This window comes from Hordeum vulgare, chromosome 6H (genome assembly GCF_904849725.1).
Source record: "Hordeum vulgare subsp. vulgare chromosome 6H, MorexV3_pseudomolecules_assembly, whole genome shotgun sequence".
In the NCBI taxonomy this organism is placed as follows: Eukaryota; Viridiplantae; Streptophyta; class Magnoliopsida; order Poales; family Poaceae; genus Hordeum; species Hordeum vulgare.
This window is the reverse complement of record NC_058523.1, coordinates 57,445,065-57,454,064: the sequence shown is the minus strand read 5'-3', so window position 1 is coordinate 57,454,064 and position 9,000 is coordinate 57,445,065.

Genomic DNA, 9,000 nt, shown 5'->3' with positions numbered 1-9,000 from the left:
CCTAGTTTTCTCTAGATTGGGTCTTATTTAAACTGAACATGAGAATTCTACTGTGTTATTATATCCTCGCACTACCGTACTAGTATTAGAATTATGCTGACTGAATAATATTTCGAATAGAACATGAGTTACGCTCAATTATTTGGTCAATTGTACCTTGAAAAGCTTTTAACACCCGGTGGTGATCCAAGGCACCTCCCCCACCACCCCCGGCGTAGAGTTCGACGATCCACCCCCCGGCGGGCATCGCAGACGGCGGCCACCGCCCCGGAACCTAGGCGGCGTGCGCGGCGCATACAGAGGTCGACTCCACCATCCAGTCCATCAAGGAGGTCGGCGGTGGCCACCTCTCCAATACCCCCACCGACGACCTACCAATAGTCTCGCGGTGAGAGGACGCAGACGCGGGCGACCGCGGCGGGGACACGGCCAGTTCCTCCGTTCCTCGCGTTTCTCTGCCGGCGGCCTCGCGCTCCGGCCCCTCGTTCCCTCCCCCGCCTCTCACGCGCGTCCGCGTCCTGTGTCCTCGTGCCCGCCCACCCCGTCCGATCCCGAGGTACGATCTCCAGCGATTAGCTAGGCCCTCGCCGCCGCCCGCGAATCTCGCGCGCGCCGCCTAGATCTGCCCCCGGTAGACCTCACTCAGACGAGCGGCGGTAGCTCCGGTCGTGTGCCTCGCTTTCTTCCAGTGCCTCGCTTTCTTCCAGTACTTTGTTGCTTGTTGGCTCCAAACATTTATCAAGTGCAGGTTGACCGTCTTAATCCAGTCCTGTCAAGGACAATAGCCTTGTCCAGAAGGTTGCCACTTTGGCAGTTACATCATTTAGCACGCTTGAACTGTTAATTTGCCATAGAGAGGTTAAATCGCCGATGTTGTACTTTCTTACTTGGTGAGCAATTAATTAGTAGCAGCAGCGAATCAGGGGGGAAAGAAAGAAAGAAACGCTTGCTTGCTAGCTTCCTCCTGTTGCTTTTGGTGACTATCTACTCCAGGATTTACTATTACTAGTACAGTACTGATTACTGAATGAATTCATGAACGAGTCTTGCTGACTGTGAACTGGAACTAGCAGCTCCGAGGAGGGAGGCCGCCATGGCCATGTTGCTGCTGCTAGTGCCAAACTATTACTAGAGTTGTGTGTGCGGTGGCCGTGGGAATTGTATCCCCTCCCTAAAACCCTCTTCAAAGGCTTCTTTTCCTTTGTGCTCTGCTCTTGGTGCTGCTCAGTGGGCTAAAAGCAGACGACACTGACTTTCGGGGTGGCATGAATTCAGTTTTGTGAAAAGTTTTGAGTATCATTATTGCAGTTTGTAACTTTGTACATAGGTATCGATTTATTACTACTACTACTACCGTTCTATAATCATGTGAAGCATGTACATGGAATTTTGTTGGTCATCCAATCATTTCGGCGACTTATTTTTTACGTGGTACACTGTTACATTTTCCTTTATTTCTGCAATTGTTTTTTGATGTTGTTATCCTACAGTTGCTCTTGATTACGTAGCATTCTAAATTTTCTCTTTGTAGGAGCTTCAGAAGGGTTGCTCACCAACGAACTAGAAGATTATTTTGTCCTGGGCACTCACATGATTAAGGAAGAAATTGCTTATTCCTGGAAGTGCTATGCAGATCAAAGGTGAGCTCATCCTATTTTCTTTCTTCAATCTTAGCCGAAGATTTATCTCCGGTTTCCTTACATTTGTCATGCTGGTTTTTTGTGTAGATGTGCCAGCTAGCTTAGAATCCGTATCATCATTTTGTCTTTGAGTAGAACTGAACTTGGTATTTGCTTTTTGCATCTTAACTGTGTGTCCTTTAAGGATAAGCTTTCTGATCCGCTCTTCACATTGGATAACTATTGTTTCATGATTTGTGCAAATAGTTCAGTTATGATAGTAATAAAAGATTGTCTAATAATCTGCATTATACTATTCAAAAGATTGTCTAATAAAAGATTTGTGCAAATAGTTCAGTTACGACAGTAATAAAAGATTGTATAATAATCTGCATTATACTGTGCAAAGATTGACTAATAAAAGATTTGTGCAAATAGTTCAGTTACGACAGTAATAAAATATTGTATAATAATCTGCATTATACTATGCAAAGATTGTCTAATAAAAGATTTGTGCAAATAGTTCAGTTACAACAGTAATAGCTCACTAATACCAGTCGATATGCTAATTTGTTTTTTATGCAACAGATTATACAATGGCTCAAGTGAATCTGGCACTAGCTTAATGTCTTAACTAAGAATTTGTCCATCCCAATATCGGAGGCTAGAAATGCCCCTTTTGTCATGCATATTATATGCTAACATGTCAATCAAACTTAGATATTTTACGTGTTGCCATTAAGCACTAATTAAAGTCCTCTGCCAATTTATTTCTTGGAGAAGGTCCGACCGAGGAACACACCATAAAACTAGAATATGAGCATATAATGTCTTAACTAATTAAAGTCCTATGCCAATTTATGCCAAGTAACACATATATTCTCTCAAATTTGTAACGGTCCAAAAAGTTTTGTTCCTGAAATTTCCGTTAGCTTACTGTTCATCCATAGATGTTCAGGAAAAGAAAAACTAATTACTCTTAGCCCATTATATTTTCTTATTTCTTTCAGTACATCTCACATGAAACTAGGAAAATTTATCTCACGTGCAGTTTTTGTTCGTACGTAGACGAGCTCTCCAATGGTAGAATTTGGCAGTGCAAATATCCTTGGTTCCAGCCGATGCTGCTTCCCCTATGTCTCAAGAGTTGGAGAGGTATGTACGTGGTTGCTATTGGTAGATTGAATGAAATACTGGAGGTTGGAACTTAATTGATTAAGTATGTGTTTTGCACTCAAGATTAATTGTTGTTTCAGATTCGTGGAAAATATGTACCAGTTTGAGAGTTTGCATTTCATAAATACTCCTTCCGCCTAGAATTAGTTGACTCATATTTGTCTAGATACATGTTTCAGTGTTACATATATCCGTATATATACAAATGTAAGACAATTAATTCCATTTTTGGAAAATGAGGGAGTATTTGTATAAAAAATATATTGGACGAACTAATACAAATTGTATTTTAAAATTTATTTACATTATATATATATATATACTTAATAACAAATTAAACAAATGCATGAACTTATCATGAATTCTATTTTTTTAATGTTTTGGATTTAGCCTTTGCATTTGGCACATGTAGAATGAAATATAAATGTTTTGGGGTGGGGGTGGAGGGTAAATAAATTTATCTCATATTTAAAATGAAATAAAAATGTTTTTCAAGACAGGTTAATTTAATGTATCCTGTTTAAAGTAAGAACTCTCAACTTTTTATTTGTACATGTGTATATGTAAAATATCCTCAGAAGGTATTTTATTAATATATTATGTAAACTAGTAGACCGTGCGTATGCACGGGGTTGATGACTAGTCTTAGATAGTTTGAAGTTTAATTTTGAGTTTTGTGACCTGTTTAGGTTGGACTAGTTATGCTCGAGAATTTATAACTTCGGATTTTTAACATCATCTTCAGGATGAACACAAATCTTTTTATTTCTAATATTTTTTATATTTGTTTCCTTTTGATTGATTCATGTGTAGTGTAATGTTCTTGTAGGTTGACAAGTTGTGGCATCTCGAGCATGTCTCATAGGAGAGTGGAATGAAGTCCATTGTACTGTTGGTACAGTAGCAGATGTGTCATTGTTTTGTTGTGCAATTCTTTCTGTTCTTGCTATATTCCTGTGTAAGGAAATGTATTCAAGAGATGAGTTATTGTGTTATGTAAACCTGGGAGATGTATTATGTGATGTTATATGATGGATGATTTTAATTTGAGTTGGAGTTTTCTTGATTTGAATATGAAAAGTGTTGGATTTAATACTGGACAAATAATTGGGTTGAAAAGGCCCAACAAATAAAAATAAAACCAAATTTTGAAACAAAAAGTTGCTGAATTCAAAAATGAAAAAGAGCCAAAACTGAAAGTGGACCAAATGTATTAGGGCACTTAAAGGCCAGGGCCCAAAACAAATTCGAAAAAAAATACTAAAGTGGCTGTAAATAGGCTAAGACCCAAAAAGAAGCCCAATAAGAAAAAGCCCAAAAAAATAAAACCAGCCCATGTGATCAATTGAAATGGGTTGGGCTGATTTCAGCCATGACGTTTCGATTTCGTCGTAATTTTTCCACGTAGGACTGCCATGTAGGACTGGGTTTGATTGCCAACGACGATTTAGGATCGTCGTAAAGGTTACGACAATCCAGGAATCGTCGTAAAAATTATGACGATTTTGATCAAAACATCGCTGCTGTTCATTTCTGACGCTCCGTTTTCGACGCTTGGTTTTTCGTCGTGAGATCGTCGTAAATTAAAAACCGTGACGATGTAGCGACGAAAAAATAGCGTCGTGTATTAGCATATTCCTTGTAGTGTTAGTCCAATGATGCATATGTTGTGATCAATAATCAAAACCACCCTACGGAGCAATTGTGCTTTCACCTTGGCGTCTCATAAGTGAAATTTAGTTCAAGCTCTCTGGTTTCACACACGCGCCACTAGACACCAAGGCTGGTGGCGTTTGGTCTAAAAGGCCACTTCACCAGACGGGAAGGACTTTGACGTGTGGGTCCTGAACCAGGGCTGGTAAATGTACTATAGTGTTGGTGTGGGTCCCACCACACTCACTCTCCCCAATCCACCCCGAGCTTGTTGCTTCCATTCTCCTCTCCCCCTCTCTCCTACCCCTCAAGCCCCCTATCAAATCATGTCCAAAAGGTGGTTCCCTTAGATAGATCTTTCCATAACTTTGTTGCTTGTAGTAATCTCCCCCGAATCAGCCAATTTTTTGGTTAAATCTTGTTATCTTGCTAGATTTTTTACATCTTGGAGAAACCCTAGCTCATGCTTTCCCCTAAATTTCGTGTGTTTGAATATCTTGTTTATCCTTGGTAATATTTTCTTTATGAGTAGAAATATTTGTTTGATGAATGTGGTTTAGGGTTAGTTAGTGTTTATGGTTCGTTAGTGTTTAGGGTAAACTTTGGTTAGTGATAGGCTTAAGAAAGTAATTACATGAATAGTCATTCTTTGAAATGCAGGATGAGACCGATCATTTACATTGAGGTTTGTGCTCAGGTGGCAGCGAAGCGTGAACGTGAATTTATTTAGAAAAAAATGAACCACCGGGTGGAAGTCGTTGATTCGTTGAATGTGGTGTGTAGAGCCTTTTCAAACTTCTAGTTTTGTAAGGGCACCTGAAAAAATTTAATCGAAAAAAGGAGAGCTAGATCACCAAGCTCAAGAAGGGGGGAAAATTGTAGGCGTGATCTTGCAATGCAAGTTGCATTGTGTACAACAAGAGAAGAACATGATCAGTTTAACATGGAAAACCATGGCCAGGTCATTGATTGGTTAGTGAGGCAACCTTTTTTTCACTACCGAAGCAGGCTTCTTGGTGGGCATGGGTCAAAGAAAGAAATGATGTTCTTTGCTGCAACCCGGGACCTTACGCCAAATAGAATGGGTGTGAATTACCATGAGCCTATGTATCCTTTGTCATTTGAAACTACAATGACATGTACCCATTTGCTTAACTTGTTCTCATTTCAACTATTATGACATGTATCTTTATCATTTGAACTCCTTGAATATCATTTGAACTCCTTGAATGGATCTTGGTGTTGTATGTCATATTGGTCTTTAGTTATGATATTCTATTGTTTGAAATCCTTGAATATTATTTGAACTCCCTTAAGATCATTTGAACTCTCCCTAGGCCAGACGCCAGGGTCCAGCGTTTGGTGCCACGATCCTTGGCGTTTGGTACCCTGTTCAGGCCCGCGTGAGGACAAGAGGAAGCGCAAAGTTCATAAATTAAAAATAACATAAAAAATGCACTTCACTTCAAAACAAGTTTACTTCACTCCACGACAAGTTCATGAATTCAAGATAACATAAAGAGTGCACTTCACTTTGCAACAAGTTTACTTCACTTCATGACAAGGTCACAAATTCAAGATAACGTAAAAAGTTCACTACACGACAAGTTCATACATATGAAGTGGCATTGCTCACTTCCTTCTTTCTCTCTTCGTGGCTTTCCCCTTTCTTGTAGTAACTTCCTCTTCCCATTGCTCTTCCTCTTCTTTGCTACACTCATCCTCCTCTTGTCTAGTCATCCCCTTAGGCAAAATCTTTTGAGGATACTCTAGACTATGAAACCGAGAATTAAATTTATTCTTTCTTGGTGCACGTGGTGTCTTATATTTGCATTTCTTTAGCTGCGTCGGCTGTGATAGCTGTGACAGCTGTGGAGCATCAATATCTACCTCATGCTCTTGTGCCCGCTCCTCTTGTATTTTCTCCTCTTATTCTTCCTCTTCTTGTGTATCATCATTGCGGAGCTGACGATGTCTAGCTCTGGAGGAGTGGCTGGTACGTGTTGTAAACACGTCCCCAGACTGAGCATCGTGGCAAGAAAGCATAGTTGCCCACTTGTGGAACCTTGTCTTTAACTTCTGCGACAACACAACAAAATACTCCCACCATCCGTAAAATACTTGTTATAAGAATATATGTATCTAGATGCATTTTAGTTCTAGATACATTCATTTTTATTCATTTATGTGAAAATTAATTCCGGATGGAGGGAGTATGTTAGATACAAATAAATCATTCATTAAGACAAGGCTTTGTAAAGATGGTCATACCTCCACCGTGGTCCTAAGATTTCTTTGAGATAATCCACCTCGTGAGGCATGACTGAGTGCTACACTGGCATCGTTCACGCACATAAGGAACTCTCTACCTGTTGGGTTCTACCATAGGTGCATCGCATGCAAATTAAAATTTTCCTACGCGCAGAACATCCAAGAACACGCTATGGATATGGATCAGAGATCATTACCACTAGACGTGTAGTGTCGTGAAGTGGAAGTAGAGTTGGGGCAGCACGTCTGTGTAGTCCGTCTCCTCCTCGTCCAATCTCCCTCGAAAGTCGGTCGCCGGATCGTGTCCCTTGAACAGCCGATCGTCGGATCCCACGTACAGGTTTGTCGAACCGGCGTAGGTGCACCGCCTCTAACGGTATCCGCGCGTGCAGGAGGAACACCGTGCGGCAAACTGCTAGGTCCGGATCACACAGTTGGCATAGGCGAGTGGAGTTGGCTAGGTGCAACACATGCACAACCCTAATGGCAGCAATGTAGTGATCAACTCAATAAGAGTGCCACACCTCCATTATATGTAGGCATCCTGCGCGGGCTCAACTCTTGGGCCTCGAAGAGACCCTAAAGTCCACGTCTTCCTTCCCTTAAGCCAGCAGACCCTTAGGTTCTCATTCACATGGTTGCGAGTCAGACCACGTCCGACTCGGCAAGTCGGTAGCAACCTCTAGCAAGGCATGCCGACTCCAAGTGTCCAATGAAGCTGGTTAGGCGAACATGTACTTCATACTTCTATTCCCTTTGCCACACGATATACGTTGTCGTTCTCAAGGCGACATGATCATCCTTGTTGCCGCATGGCCTCTTTCTCGTCCCGGTGAATCTGGCCAACATTTAGATTATCTCATAATCCTCATCACATGGCCATGCTTACCCAGGTCAGATCTCCCGAGGGACCTAGAGTATATCTCTCCTGGTCAGAGGGGTGATACGTATCCAACGTATCTATAATTTTTGATTGTTCCATGCTGTTATGTTATCATTCTTGGATGTTTTACAATCATATTATAGTCATTTTATATATATTTTTTGCTACTAACCTATTGACATAGTGCCTAGTGCCAGTTGTTGTTTTCTGCATGTTTTTTACATCGCAGGAAATCAATACCAAACGGCGTCCAAATGCAGCGAAACTTTTTGTGGATTTTTATTGGGCCAGAAGACATCGAGTGGGACAGGAACGCACATGAGGGGAGCTCCGATGGGAGCACAACCCACCAGGGCGCGCCTGGGGGCCCATGCGCGCCCCGGTGGGTTGTGCCCTCCTCGTCGGCCTCTCGCACCGCCTCTTTGCTCTATAAATACCCCAATATTCCAGAAAATCTAAAGGAGGGGGACGAAAATCAATTCCAGTCGCCGCAGAGTCTAGAAACACCAGATCCAATCTAGACACCATCATAGAGGGGTTCATCATGTCCATTGGTGCCTCTCCGATGATGCGTGAGTCGTTTATTGTAGACCTACGGGTCCGTAGTTAGTACCTAGATGGATTCCTCTCTCTCTCTCTCTCTCTCTCTTGATTATCAATACAATGGTCTCATGGAGATACATATGATGTAAGTCTTTTTGCGGTGTGTTTGTTGGGAACCGATGAACTTTGAGTTTATGATCAGATCTATATTTTATCCATGAAAGTTATTTGAGTCTTCTTTGATCTCTTATATGCGTGATTGATTATAGCCTCGTATTTCTTCTCCGATATTTGGGTTTTGTTTGGCCAACTTGATCTATTTATCTTGCAATGGGAAGAGGTGCTTTATGATGGGTTCGATCTTACGGTGCTCGATCCCAGTGACAGAAAGGGAAACGACACGTATGTATCGTTGCTATTAAGGATAACAAGATGGGGTTTATTTCTACATAAATAGATCTTGTCTACATCATGTCATCGTTCTTATTGCATTACTCCATTTTTCCATGAACTTAATACACTAGATGTATGCTAGATAGCGGTCGATGTGTGGAGTAATAGTAGTAGATGCAGGCAGGAGTCGGTCTACTAATCTTGGACGTGATGCCTATATAATGATCATTTCCTCGATATCGTCATGATTATTTGAAGTTCTATCAATTGCCCAACAGTAATTGTTTTCCCACCGTTCGCTATTTTTCTCGAGAGAAGCCACTAGTGAAACCTACGACCCCCGGGTCTCTTTTCATCATATTTGTGTTTGCGATCTATTTTCCTTTGCTTTTATTTTCAGATCTATTAAACTAAAAATACAAAAATACCTTGATGCAATTTATTTGTTCCGCGATCAATTTA